Source organism: Oncorhynchus clarkii, chromosome 24 (genome assembly GCF_045791955.1).
Source record: "Oncorhynchus clarkii lewisi isolate Uvic-CL-2024 chromosome 24, UVic_Ocla_1.0, whole genome shotgun sequence".
Taxonomy (NCBI): domain Eukaryota; kingdom Metazoa; phylum Chordata; class Actinopteri; order Salmoniformes; family Salmonidae; genus Oncorhynchus; species Oncorhynchus clarkii.
This window is the reverse complement of record NC_092170.1, coordinates 31,312,379-31,326,466: the sequence shown is the minus strand read 5'-3', so window position 1 is coordinate 31,326,466 and position 14,088 is coordinate 31,312,379. Positions and strand designations below refer to the sequence as shown.

The window sequence follows — 14,088 nt, the reverse complement described above, 5'->3', positions numbered from 1 at the left end:
CAGGCGAGAAGAAAAAAAACTCACCTAAATGTATAGCCTCGTTGGAAAATATAAATTGACTGAAAATGTGAAGATTTTTTTGAAAAATTAATTATTTATTAGTATTATTATTAAAAGAAAATGTGAATCACATTTTTCCTTGGCGTACCCCCGACGGCATTGTGTTCCCCAGTTTGGGAATACCTGCTCCAGGCAGATGGGTTGCCTCCCACAATGTAACAATGTTCCAGCATACATATACATTTAGGTTTTAATTTAATAATTACAAATATTTGTTTCTTTGCTATTGAGAATACTTATTTGTGGATTTGTGTTATATTGCACAATTTCACACAATTTCACAGGCAGGTTTTTGTCTTTGAGTGCAGTAGTCAGAGAAGATATTATCATGGTGAAACACACTTAATCATGGTAGGACAGTAGGAATTAGAATTCTGTAAAACCAGTCCAGAAGGGGCTCTATTGTCAGTCTATCCCTTCCCTGTCTACCATGAAGGTCCTATACAAAGTCAATCCATTTGACATTGTTGTAAAGGACTTCCCCTCACAATATGGTCAAAGCCTAGACGTGTCCTCCACTTTTAAGTGGCATTGTAAAAAAAAGCCATATGTTTCCACACACAGTTTACAGCAGCAAAATAAGTGGTAGCTACTGTATCTGCATATCAAGGCCTGTAGCCTGGTGACTTGACCTGGAGGTTAATCTAATCCATGTGATGTGGTATTGGCTTATAGCCTAGCTAGCTGCAGAAGATGTGGTATTGGCTTATAGCCTAGCTAGCTGCAGAAGCTAATAGCACTCAAATGACTGTCTGTCTGTCTGGTGACTGAGTTTTGGAGGGAGTTATCACCTCAGTCAGGACTAGGCTACTAACCTGGACCTATCAATCTGTTCTGGTGGTGAGTCTGCCGGTCTGTTTTTCTGCATCTGCATGATACTTTGTTCATGTTTTTATATACAATACAATGTTAATAATGTAATTATTATAGTTGACTTATTTTAACAATACCCTGATCATGTATTATAAAACAGGCAGATCTGCATAAAGGAGGCTACAGTTGTAGTATGTGGGTACTACAACAGTCCATGCTATCGGGGACCCTTGGGACATCCCAACCACATTGAAGTTTAAATCTAAGATGGCGGTTGGGAACTTGGGCCGGTGGCCGATAGGTCTCTGGTTCGAGTCCGTCTTGACTTAGTGGGAGATATGTCAACGTTTCCTTGGGCGGGGCGCTTCACCCTGGTTGCTCCTGTAGGTCGTTCTGGATGGTTGTCAGCTAGATGACTGAATGTAATGTAAATGTTGAGCGGCTTCACTGCAGGTAGATTGCATGTTTTAATATTTTAAATATATACATAAAATAATAAAACATTAAGATGATTAAGTTTAGGGTAGGGACGTCAAGGATCCCAGATAGCACTGACAATACTACAACATGGCTGCTTTTACTCTTCTCTGAACAGCTGATTTAACCACAAAAAGTAAACATGACTTTCTTAATTGCAAATTAGTGAGTATTGTCTTGAGTTGTTGCCACCAGCCATATGTCATTGTGTATAGTGGTCATCAGAGGGCGCTAGAAAACACATGTTTACCTTAACATTCCAAGGCCTCTTTGCAAGAGCTCAAAGTCAACAAATCAATTTTAACCTTAAATTCTGAATGCAGTGTGTGCACCCCTGGGTCAAACGAAGATCTCTGCTAAAGCACACGGTTGCCAAACCAACCAATAATACAACAGATACAAAAGGCCAGGGATTTCTATGACTTTGTTTCCTCTTGTCTGTGATCAAAGGGTGTGTTAGAGGAAGGAAGCAGATATATCCCCATCTATCCGCTATGTGGCAAAAATACCCAGTAGGCAATGAGAAGGGCTCTAGTCTAAAAACAAGATGTCTTCTTGAATGAATCCAGCCTCTTCCCTATGCTCTAGTCTCCTCATGTCTCATTAAAAGTTGGAGGGAGACAGATGGTGCTGTGCAAGTCAAGCATGGCTGACTTCATATGTTGGCTTCTATCTCTGTGTGTGCTGTTTCGTGTACCTCTTAGGCTGTGTTCAAACAGGCAGCCCAATACGGATATTTTTTTTCACTAATTGGTATTTTGACCTATCAGACCAGCTCTGAAAAAGACCTGCTGAGCCAAGCCTTTGACGCTCTTCTCCCGCTTTCTCTCTCCAGCCCTGAGGGCGAGTATGTATTCTTAACAGTCCACCCTTCAGGGGAGTGAGTGTGGATGGATTGGTGAGAGGAAAGTACATGTCACGGCTGTTCAAAGGAGAGGACCAAGGTGCAGCGTGGTGAGCGTACATTTTCTTTATTAATCCAAATGAAGCCAAACAAAACAATACACACTACAAGCTCACAAGCAAAGTGCTCGAAACAAAGTCTACCTCTCACAAACACAGGTGGGAAAAAGGGTACCTAAGTATGGATCCCAATCATAGACAACGATAGACAGCTGTCCCTGATTGAGAACCATACCTGGCCAAACACAAAGAAATAGAAAACATAGAACACAAAGCAGAATGCCCACCCCAACGCACGCCCTGACCAAACCAAAATAGAGACATAAAAATGATCTAAGGTCAGGGCGTGACAGTACACCCCCCCCCCCCCCCCCCCCCCCCCGCAAAACCTTAACCTATAGGGGATGGTCTGGGTGGGCATCTATCCGCGGTGCAGATCCCGGACTGGGGTCCCTCGCCGCCGACCCCAGACAGGAGGACGACTCTGGCAGCTCCGGACGGGACTCACCGGGCTGGGGAGACACACAGGAGACCTGGCTCTGGGAGCAGGCACAGGACTCACCAGGCTGGGGAGACATCCAGGAGACCTCTTCCTTGGCCGAGGCACCGGATACACTGGGCCGTGGAGGCGCACTGGCGGTCTCGAGCGCAGAGCTGGCCCCACCCGTTCTGGCTAGATGTGACACCGAGCACACCGTCCTGTGAATGCTCCGCCTCGACACCGTGAGCATCACCCCATAGCACGGGGCCTGACCAGTCCCATGTTCGCCATGGTAAGCACGGAGAGTTGGCTCAGGTCTACTACCTGACTCTGCCACATTCCCCGTGTGCCCCCCAGACATTTTGGGGGGGCTGCCTCACAGGCTTCCTTGCCAGCCGTTTGTGTCGCCAACTCCATTCTCCTGTATCCCTCGTCGCACTGTTCTAGAGAATCCCAGGCGGGCCCGGCACTCTCCCTGGGTCGACCGACCACCTCTCTCTCCTCCCAGGTTGTCTCATACTCCAGATAGCGCTGCTCACCTGTCCAGGAGTCCCTTTCACCACACTGCTTGGTCCTTTAGTGGTGGGAAGTTCTGTCATAGCTGTTCAAAGGAGAGGACCAAGGTGCAGAGTGGTGAGCGTACATTTTCTTTATTAATCCAAATGACGCCGAACAAAACAATAAACACTACACAAAAAAAACGTGAAGCTCACAAGCAAAGTGTTCTAAAAGGGTACCTAAGTAAGGTTCCCAATCAGAGACAACGATAGACAGCTGTCTGTCCCTGATTGAGAACCATACCCGGCCAAACACAAAGAGATAGAAAACAGAACACAAAACATAGAATGCCCACCCCATCTCACGCCCTGACCAAACCAAAATAGAGACATAAAAACTATCTCTAAGGTCAGGCAGGGCGTGACAGTACAAAACATGTTGAGGAAATTAAATAACTTTTTATTGGTTAAAAATCATATTTATTGTGTATTATAACACATAAGACCACAATCATGCATACAGTACAATTAATAGATTTAATTTCCATTATTCAAAAATAAAACACCTCGAACGCTGAGAACAATGTAAAGAAACAAAACAAAGGAGAAGTTCCCCTTGTATCGGAACGCAACGACATATTATACACAATAGGTCATACTTTCACAGAACTAGCATAAAGCTGTAAATGAAAGTCTTCCTCTTTCCTATATTGAATAAGAAATATACAGTATAAATATAGTAGGACCTCAGAGACACGAACACTTCAGGAATGGAGGTCATTCGAAACACTGAAATACAGCCAGACAGCCTCCAAAGAGAAGACATCACAATTTCAAAAGCAGACATCTACCTGCTTGTGAATGGATAATTTATTTATATTTCTAAATATAACCTAATGAAATGTGCTGGGTATGGTAATTTCATAATCTCTTATTGGGTGATAAGTTAACTACCTCAGTGTCTCCAGTTTACAATGTGAATTCCCCAGTACAGCAGACAGCAGCTTCACGCCTGAATCATACAGGTCATTGTCACTGAGGTCCAGCTCTCTCAGGTTTGAGAGATTTGAACGTAGAGCCGAAGCCAAAGAGGTACAACCTTCCTTTGTCACGCCACAGGATGACAACCTGCAAGAAGAGGTCAGAGAAATCTTGAAATGGTCAAATGTTTCAATTCCAAACCTGTCACGCCCTGACCTTAGAGATTATTTTAATTCTGTATTTGGTTAGGTCAGGGTGTGACCAGGGTGAGCAATCTAGGTTTTCTATTTCTTTATTGGCCGGGTATGGTTCTCAATCAGAGGCAGCTGTCTATCGTTGTCTCTGATTGGGGATCATACTTAGGCAGCCTTTTTCCACCTGTAGTTTGTGGGATCTTGTTTTTGGTACTGTGCTGTTTAGCCCTACTAGACGTTACATTTAGTTTTGTATTTGTTGTTTTTTCGGTGTTTATTTAATAAATTAAAATGTACGCCTACCACGCTGCACCTTGGTCCGATCCTTCCATTGACGAACGTAACAAAACCATTTGTTAGATTGCTTTCTATGTAGTAAAATTAGACTGGTATCCGCTAATATAACTGTGATGATTCCACTGATTTTCAAAATGTATATATTTTCATATTTTTTTCGTACCTCAATGTTTCCAATTTCTGCAGTCCAGCAGAGAGCAGTTTCACACCAGAATCCTGGAGAACATTGTCACTCAGATCCAGGTCTCTCAGGTGTGACGAGTCTGAACTAAGAGCAGACTCCAAAGCTGAACTGCATTCCGCTGTTAGATTGCATCGATTTAGCCTTTGGAAATGGAGACAAGAAATCATGGTCAGATGAGTAATAGACTTCATATAATTACACCAAAAAGTGTAACAAACAAAATTGCTCACCTCAATATCTTCAGTTTACAGCGTTGACTACTCAACCCGACACAGATTAGATCCATACTGGAGTTCTGCAGGTAATTGTAGCTCAGGTCCAGCTTTAGCAGTGAGGAGTTTGATGACTTTAGAGCTGAAGCCACTACTCCACACAATTTCTCTGTGATGTTCTGGTTAGAAAGTCTATAATGGCAGGGTAAATACAGAGTGAGTAAACATTCAAACTTACTTCCTGTACAAATGTACAGGTATGTGTGAAAATGACTTAACACTCACAGGGCATTTATGCAGCACTTCACAACTGGAATCATCCTCCATTGGCCTTCCTCAGAAGTGTTGTACTTCAGAATCCCAGCTGACATTAGTACATAAGCCAGAGCTGTGCATTGTTCAGATGAGAGCTTTTTCCTCCATGATTTCCTGGCCTCAAGTATGCTTGAACCTCTTCAAGAAGGGTATTGTCATTGAAGTCAGCCAAGCAGAATAAAAGGTTGATGCATCTCTCAGGGGATTTGTAATACCTCAGCATCTCCTTTATGTATTTATTTGTTTCTTCAACACTCTCTGCATAGCTCTCCATCTCTGGCAGTAGGTCTTGTAGGAGTATCTGATTGGAGTCCAGTGAGAGGCCAAGAAGGAAGCGGAGCATAATGTACAGATCTCCAAGGCATTGAGCACTGCGCTCTTCAGTAACACATGAAAGGCTGGTTTTTCATGTAGAACCAGCTCTGAAGACTCAGAGTCAGACCCTTATACAGTCTCATCATCCAAAAGACAATGTTCCTCAGGCTCTTCCTCCAGAGTGGAGATTTCGTCACAGTATTCCAATTGGTCAGACTCCAGACTTTCTCCAGGCCCATCTCTCTGTGAAGCATCTAAATGGTATCCAACGTGTTTGCTCAACAGAGAGTCTTCCTCAACCAACGTCTCATTGAGGAAAGACTTCAGCACCTCCATGTTATCAGTTGTGTAGCAGTAGAGCAAATACAGTGCGGCAAAGTACTCCTGGATGGTCAAATGCAAAAAGCAGTAGACTGTCTTGCTGTAGAGCCCAACCTCTTGTTTGAAGATTTCTGTGCACAATCCAGATTGCGCAGAAACTTTTTTGATGTCAATACCACACTCTCTCAGATCCTTCTCATAAAATATGAAATTGCTTTTCTTCAGGTGTTCAAAAGCTAGCTTGGCCAGCTTTAGAATTATTTATTTATCTGATTTCAAGATCATCCGTGCATCTGTCTCTTCGATGTTATGACACTTATGGTTCTTCAGGTTTGTCTGAATGAGCACGAAGTGTGTGTACATCTCAGAAAGGGTTTTAGGGATTTCTTTGCAGTCATCTCTGAACTTCTCCCATAGAACTGTAGCAGTGATCCAGCAGAAGACAGGAATGTGGCAGATGATGTTGAGGCTCCTTGTTGTCTTTATGTGTGAGATGATTCTGTTGGCCAGCTTTGCATCCGAACACAATCTCTTCCTGAAGTACTCCTCTTCCTGCAAGTCATTGAACCCACGCACTTCTGTCATCTTTGTAATGTTCTTCCTGGGGATTTTATTGGCTGCTGCTGGTCGGGTGGCTAGCTCTGGGTGACAGATTCCCCTTAATGAGATTTGTCAATAGGACATCAATGGGCGCTTCTTCTGCTATGTCAAACAATGTTTCGTTTTGATTAAAATCAAGTGCAAATCGGCTTTCATCCAGACCATCGAAGATGAACAGAACTTGACAACCTGCAATTGTATTTGCATCCTCTATATCTCCAAGTTCATGGTAGAAGCCACACAGAAGGCTATGAAGACTGGACTGCTTTTTGAACAAATTCAATTCCCGGAATGGAAGCAGAAATATACAAAATCCAGATGCTGATTGGCTTTTCCTTCTGCCCAGTCAAGGATGAACTTCTGGACTGTGACTGTTTTTCCGATCCCAGCAATGCCCTTGGTCATCACAGTTGTGATTATTCTGTTCTGTCCAGGTAAAGGTTTAAAGATGTCGTTGCAATTGACAGGAGTGTCTTCTGATGTGCATGTTCTGGATGCTGTCTCGATCTGCAACACCTCATGTTCATTACAGACCCCTTCAGTATCTCCTGCTGTGATGTAGAGTTCTGTGTAAATATTTTTGAGAGGAGTTTCATTTCTGGAGTTGCCTTCAAACAGGTGTTCACAGCGGCTTTTCATTCTGGCTTTAAGATTCACTTTGACTCTCTGTAGGACAGCATCCCCTGCAAGGATGAAGTTACAGGGACACAAACACACAGATGAGGTATGTATGAGGTGATGACAAATAGCATAAGTCAAATAATCATATTGTCAAGTCCTCCAGTAATGCATAACATCGATATCTACTTAGCAGTAGAAGGTCTTCTTTGTGCCTGCTTTGCTTTAGCTTAGATGTGCACCAGATACAGTAAAAGGATGTCAAGCCAACCTTCACTTACTGTACACAGGATGAAAACAAAAACACGCAGTCAGTTTATGGTGCTACAATTAAATGCAGAATATAAATGCTGACTCCATTTTGATCCAGTTCAGGGCAGGCAGCCTAGTGTTTAAGAATGTTGTGCCACTCACCAAAAGGATGCTGGTTCGAATCCCCGAGCAGACTAGGTGAAAAATCTGCCGATGTGCCCTTGAGCACGGTACGTAACCCTAAATGCTCCTGTAAGTCGCTCTGGACAAAAACGTCTGTAAATTGTATTTATAAAAATAATACCACTAATACTGCTACTATTACTACTGCTACTAATACTACTGCTACTATTACTACTGCTACTATTACTACTGCTACTATTACTACTGCTACTATTACTACTGCTACTAATACTACTGCTACTATTACGACTGCTACTATTACTACTGCTACTATTACTACTGCTACTATTACTACTGCTACTATTACTACTGCCACTATTACTAATTAACACTGCTACTATTACTACTGCTACTATTACTACTGCCACTACTACTACTATTAATACTGCTACTGCTACTAAAGGTACACTAGTATTTTACATAATACACTGTAATCTATCAAGTATATTTGTTTAACATAGCAAAAAAAACATTTGTCTTACCCTTGATCACTGCCTTGTGGAGCCTGTGACAAGTCTACTGGAATATACAAACATAAATATTGCTTAGGATACACATCATTTGGTATTTGAGAGCGACAAATTCTATAAGAAATTAGAAAGAAAAGCACAAGGTCTCCCTAATGGAGTTAATGTTAATCATATGAGTCATTTTAAAATGTCATGAACCATGAAAATGCCTGCTAGAAACCATTCAGATGCTGATTAGAATCATAGCAGATACACCTACCTCTCTGGTGAGATGGCATGCTAATATTAACAGGGCCCGAAAATAAGTTGTTGCTGAGTTGAGGTGCAAAGTTAGTGCCTCCAGACTGGGCAATGTAGGAATGTCTGGGAGCATGTGGTGGTAACATGAGGGATGGGGAGACTGGTAAAATGGGTGACGAGAGAGAAGGAGGGTCAGATAAAAGAGAGGGATTGTGTGGTGAAACTGTGGACGACAGAGAGAAAAGGTGGGAATGAGTGCAAGGTGGAAGGGGGTGTGGCTGTGGCGAAATGGAGAGGCTGGCAGTTTGATGAAAAATAAGAAGATGGGAGTGGTAATGACGCTTCTGTCTGCTCAGTGGTTGGTTGATCTCCTAGACCTAGAGAGGACAGAGAGAGTTGGATTCTACACATTTGACTCTAACAAAAAAATTGGACTGTTAAATGGCTTACTCGTTTCTCTGTTGCTTGTGGTTGGGTCGTTGCGTTCTCGTAGTATCTGTCCAGGCGTGGCAGTAAGGGGGGAACGCAGAAGCCTCTCCCTACACTGGGGACAGGATGCTGACAGTCGGCAAGGTTGGCCCCATATCTTTCTAATGCATGGCTTGGTGCCAAGGAGATTCTTGTTCCACTTAGGTTTCTGCAACAATAAGGGTTATTACAGTTTCAACTAGTCTAAAATCTAACCATGGCGTATAAGAATTGGCCTACACAAAATGTATGTTTGTGTTATTTGTATTGCTTAAAAAGTTGTTAGAAGAAACAATATGCTCTTTAGCCAAATGTACTGATATTTTCGATGATAAATGACTGATGACATCATTGTTTATAAGACACTTGATAAAAAGTAGATTTCAAAGACAGACAAAACATGTTTGATCATCAACATTAGTCGTAAATGGGCTGTATACTGTATAAGCTTAATGAACGCTTTACAAAGTTACATTATGATTACAGTAAATTAGCAACCAGTTTCCTCTTCTTGTCTATGTCATAGAGAATGAGGGATAAACAGTAACCTACAATTGAATTCTCATTATGCTCAGGAAAACCATTTGACTCAGTTGCATGCAGTCTTTTAGGTTGCCTGTAGCTTCTATGGCTAACAATATACACGGAGTACACCAAACATTAGGAACACCTTCCTGATAATGAGTTGCACTTAGCCTGTCGTGTGTGTGCGAGAGCAAAGGTCTTCGTGCGCAAGCCAGACTATAAAACAGCTCGAACTGCTGGGCACCAACCACACACATGACAGAGACCTTTCTAGACAAACAAGTTGTTGAAATGGTTACCATATGATTAGTCCCAATAGTCTCTCTAACAAAGAAGAATGGAACAGGAATAGAAAGAATAAATGCTGTTCGCACATGCAAGACAATCTAACGTCAGTGGTGGAAAAAGTACCCAATTGTCCTACTTGAGTAAAAGTAAAGATACCTTAATAAAAAATGAATAAAGTGAAAGTCACTCAGTAAAATACTACTTGAGGTAAAATCTAAAAGTATTTGGTTTTAAATATGCTTTAGTATCAAAAGTAAATGTAATTGCTAAAATATACTTGTGTCAAAAGTTAAAAGTATAAATAATTTCTAATTCCATATTTGATTTATTTACAGAGAGCCAGGGGCACACTCCAACAAACATTTACAAACAAAGCATGGGTGTTTAGTGAGTCCACCAGCTCAAAGGCTGTACGGGATGACCAGCAATGTTCTCTTGATAAGTGCGGGTGATTCCCTGATCCACCTCTATGCAGACGACACCATTCTGTATACCTCTGGCCCTTCTTTGGACACTGTGTTAACTAACCTCCAAACGAGCTTCAATGCCATACAACACCCCTTCCGTGGCCTCCAACTGCTCTTAAATGTTAGTAAAACCAAATGCATGCTTTTCAACCGTTCGCTGCCCGCACCTGCCCGCCCGACTAGCATCACTACTCTGGACGTGTATACAGTGCCTTGCGAAAGTATTCGACCCCCTTGAACTTTGCGACCTTTTGCCACATTTCAGGCTTCAAACATAAAGATATAAAACTGTATTTTTTTGTGAAGAATCAACAACAAGTGGGACACAATCATGAAGTGGAACGACATTTATTGGATATTTCAAACTTTTTTAACAAATCAAAAACTGAAAAATTGAGCGTGCAAAATTATTCAGCCCCTTTACTTTCAGTGCAGCAAACTCTCGCCAGAAGTTCAGTGAGGATCTCTGAATGATCCAATGTTGACCTAAATGACTAATGATGATAAATACAATCCACCTGTGTGTAATCAAGTCTCCGTATAAATGCACCTGCACTGTGATAGTCTCAGAGGTCCGTCAAAAGCGCAGAGAGCATCATGAAGAACAAGGAACACACCAGGCAGGTCCGAGATACTGTTGTGAAGAAGTTTAAAGCCGGATTTGGATACAAAAAGATTTCCCAAGCTTTAAACATCCCAAGTAGCACTGTGCAAGCGATAATATTGAAATGGAAGGAGTATCAGACCACTGCAAATCTACCAAGACCTGGCCGTCCCTCTAAACTTTCAGCTCATACAAGGAGAAGACTGATCAGAGATGCAGCCAAGAGGCCCATGATCACTCTGGATGAACTGCAGAGATCTACAGCTGAGGTGGGAGACTCTGTCCATAGGACAACAATCAGTCGTATATTGCACAAATCTGGCCTTTATGGAAGAGTGGCAAGAAGAAAGCCATTTCTTAAAGATATCCATAAAAAGTGTTGTTTAAAGTTTGCCACAAGCCACCTGGGAGACACACCAAACATGTGGAAGAAGGTGCTCTGGTCAGATGAAACCAAAATTGAACTTTTTGGCAACAATGCAAAACGTTATGTTTGGCGTAAAAGCAACACAGCTGAACACACCATCCCCACTGTCAAACATGGTGGTGGCAGCATCATGGTTTGGGCCTGCTTTTCTTCAGCAGGGACAGGGAAGATGGTTAAAATTGATGGAAAGATGGATGGAGCCAAATACAGGACCATTCTGGAAGAAAACCTGATGGAGTCTGCAAAAGACCTGAGACTGGGACGGAGATTTGTCTTCCAACAAGACAATGATCCAAAACATAAAGCAAAATCTACAATGGAATGGTTCAAAAATAAACATATCCAGGTGTTAGAATGGCCAAGTCAAAGTCCAGACCTGAATCCAATCGAGAATCTGTGGAAAGAACTGAAAACTGCTGTTCACAAATGCTCTCCATCCAACCTCACTGAGCTCGAGCTGTTTTGCAAGGAGGAATGGGAAAAATGTCAGTCTCTCGATGTGCAAAACTGATAGAGACATACCCCAAGCGACTTACAGCTGTAATCGCAGCAAAAGGTGGCGCTACAAAGTATTAACTTAAGGGGGCTGAATAATTTTGCACGCCCAATTTTTCAGTTTTTGATTTGTTAAAAAAGTTTGAAATATCCAATAAATGTCGTTCCACTTCATGATTGTGTCCCACTTGTTGTTGATTCTTCACAAAAAAATACAGTTTTATATCTTTATGTTTGAAGCCTGAAATGTGGCAAAAGGTCGCAAAGTTCAAGGGGCCCGAATACTTTCGCAAGGCACTGTATATATGTGGACAACTACAAATACCTAGGTGTCTGGCTAGACTGTAAACTCTCCTTCCAGACTCATATTAAACATCTCCAATCCAAAATTAAATCTAGAATCGGCTTCCTATTTCGCAACAAAGCCTCCTTCACTCACGCCGCCAAACATACCCTCGTAAAACTGACTATTCTACCGATCCTCGACTTCGACGATGTCATTTACAAAATAGCTTCCAATACTCTACTCAGCAAACTGGATGCAGTCTATCACAGTGCCATCCATTTTGTCACCAAAGCCCCTTTACCACCTACCACAGCGACCTGTATGCTCTAGTCGGCTGGCCCTCGCTACATATTCGTCACCAGATCCACCAGGTCATCTATAAGTCTATGCTTGGTAAAGCTCCGCCTTTTCTCAGCTCACTGGTCATGATAACAACACCCACTCGTAGCACGCGCTCCAGCAGGTATATCTCACTGGTCATCCCCAAAGCCAACACCTCCTTTGGCCACCTTTCTTTCCAGTTCTCTGCTGCCAATGGAAAAAAATCACTGAAGCTGGAGACTTATATTTCCCTCACTAACTTTAAACATCAGCTATCTGTGCAGCTAACCGATCGCTGCAGCTGTACATGGCCCATCTGTAAATAGCCAACCCAATCTACCTACCTCATCCCCATATTGTTTTTATTTAATTTTCTGCTCTTTTGCACACCAGTATTTCTACTTGCACATGATCATCTGCTCATCTATCACTCCAGTCTTAATTTGCTAAACTGTAATTACTTCACTACTATGGCCTATTTATTGCCTTACCTCCTCTTGCCATTTGCACACGCTGTATATAGACTGCTCGCTTGTTTATTCCATGTGTAACTCTGTGTTGTTGTTTGTGTCGCACTGCTTTGCCTTATCTTGACCAGGTCGCAGTTGTAAATGAGAACTTGTTCTCAACTAGCCTACCTGGTTAAATAAAGGTGAAATAGAAATAAAGAAAATTAAAAAACAAGTGTGTGAATTTCACAATTTTTCTGTCCTGCTAATCATTCATACTTTTGTACCTGTTTCCTCCAGCATCAGCATCTTCCTCCAGCATCAGCATCTTCACAAGGTCCTTTGCTGTTGTTCTGGGATTGATGTGCACTTTTCGCACGAAAGTACATTCATCTCTAGGAGACAGAACGCGTCTCCTTCCTGAGCGGCGTGATGGCTGCGTGGTCCCATGGTGTTTATACTTGCGTACTATTGTTTGTACAGATGAATGTGGTACCTTCGGGCATTTAGAAATTGCTCCAAAGGATAAACCAGACTTGTGGAGGTCTACAATTCATTTTCTGAGGTCTTGGCTGATTTCTTTTGATTTTCCCTGATGTCAAGCAAAGAGGCACTGAGTTTGAAGGTAGGTCTTGAAATACATCCACAGGTACACCTCCAATTGACTCAAATGATGTCAATTAGCCTATCAGAAGCTTCCAAAGCCATGACATAATTGTATGGAATTTTCCAAGCTGTTTAAAGGCACAGTCAACTTAGTGTATGTAAACTTCTGACCCACTGGAATTGTGATACAGTGAATTATAAGTGAAATAATCTGTCTGTAAACCATATTTGGAAAAATGACTTGTGTCATGCACAAAGTAGACGTCCTAACCAACTTACCGAAACTATAGTTTGTTAACAAGACATTTGTGGAGTGGTTGAAAAACGAGTTTTAATGACTCCAACCTAAGTTTATGTAAACTTCCAACTTCAACTGTAACTCTACCATTCCAATTTACAATATAATTTAAAAACAAAATACCCTTTTCAAATTTTTTTCCCATAAATACAGGCATTTTATCAACCAGCACATTTGTGTTCAGCCATAATATTTGTTGTAATATTTGTTCTATCTTTTCAGGGGGATGAAATTGAAATTATAGCCAGCTCTGCAATGTTTGTTTGAAAAAGAGAGATACTTTTTTCAGTATTGTTTTCAATGAATCAAAAATGAGACATGGCAATCTGCACAAAAGAAATGGATGAGCTTTTCTGTCATGACTTCCGCCGAAGTCGGTCCCTCTCCTTGTTTGGGCGGTGTTAGGCGTTCGACGTCACTGGTCTTCTAGCCATCACTGAT

The 14,088-nt window shown here is 41.9% G+C and overlaps 1 pseudogene; it reads right to left on the bottom strand.

Annotated features, from left to right (window-relative positions):
- Positions 1–2,792: 2,792 nt before the first annotated feature.
- Positions 2,793–7,289, bottom strand: LOC139382631 (protein NLRC3-like; annotated as a pseudogene).
- Between the last annotated feature and the right edge of the window lie 6,799 nt (positions 7,290–14,088).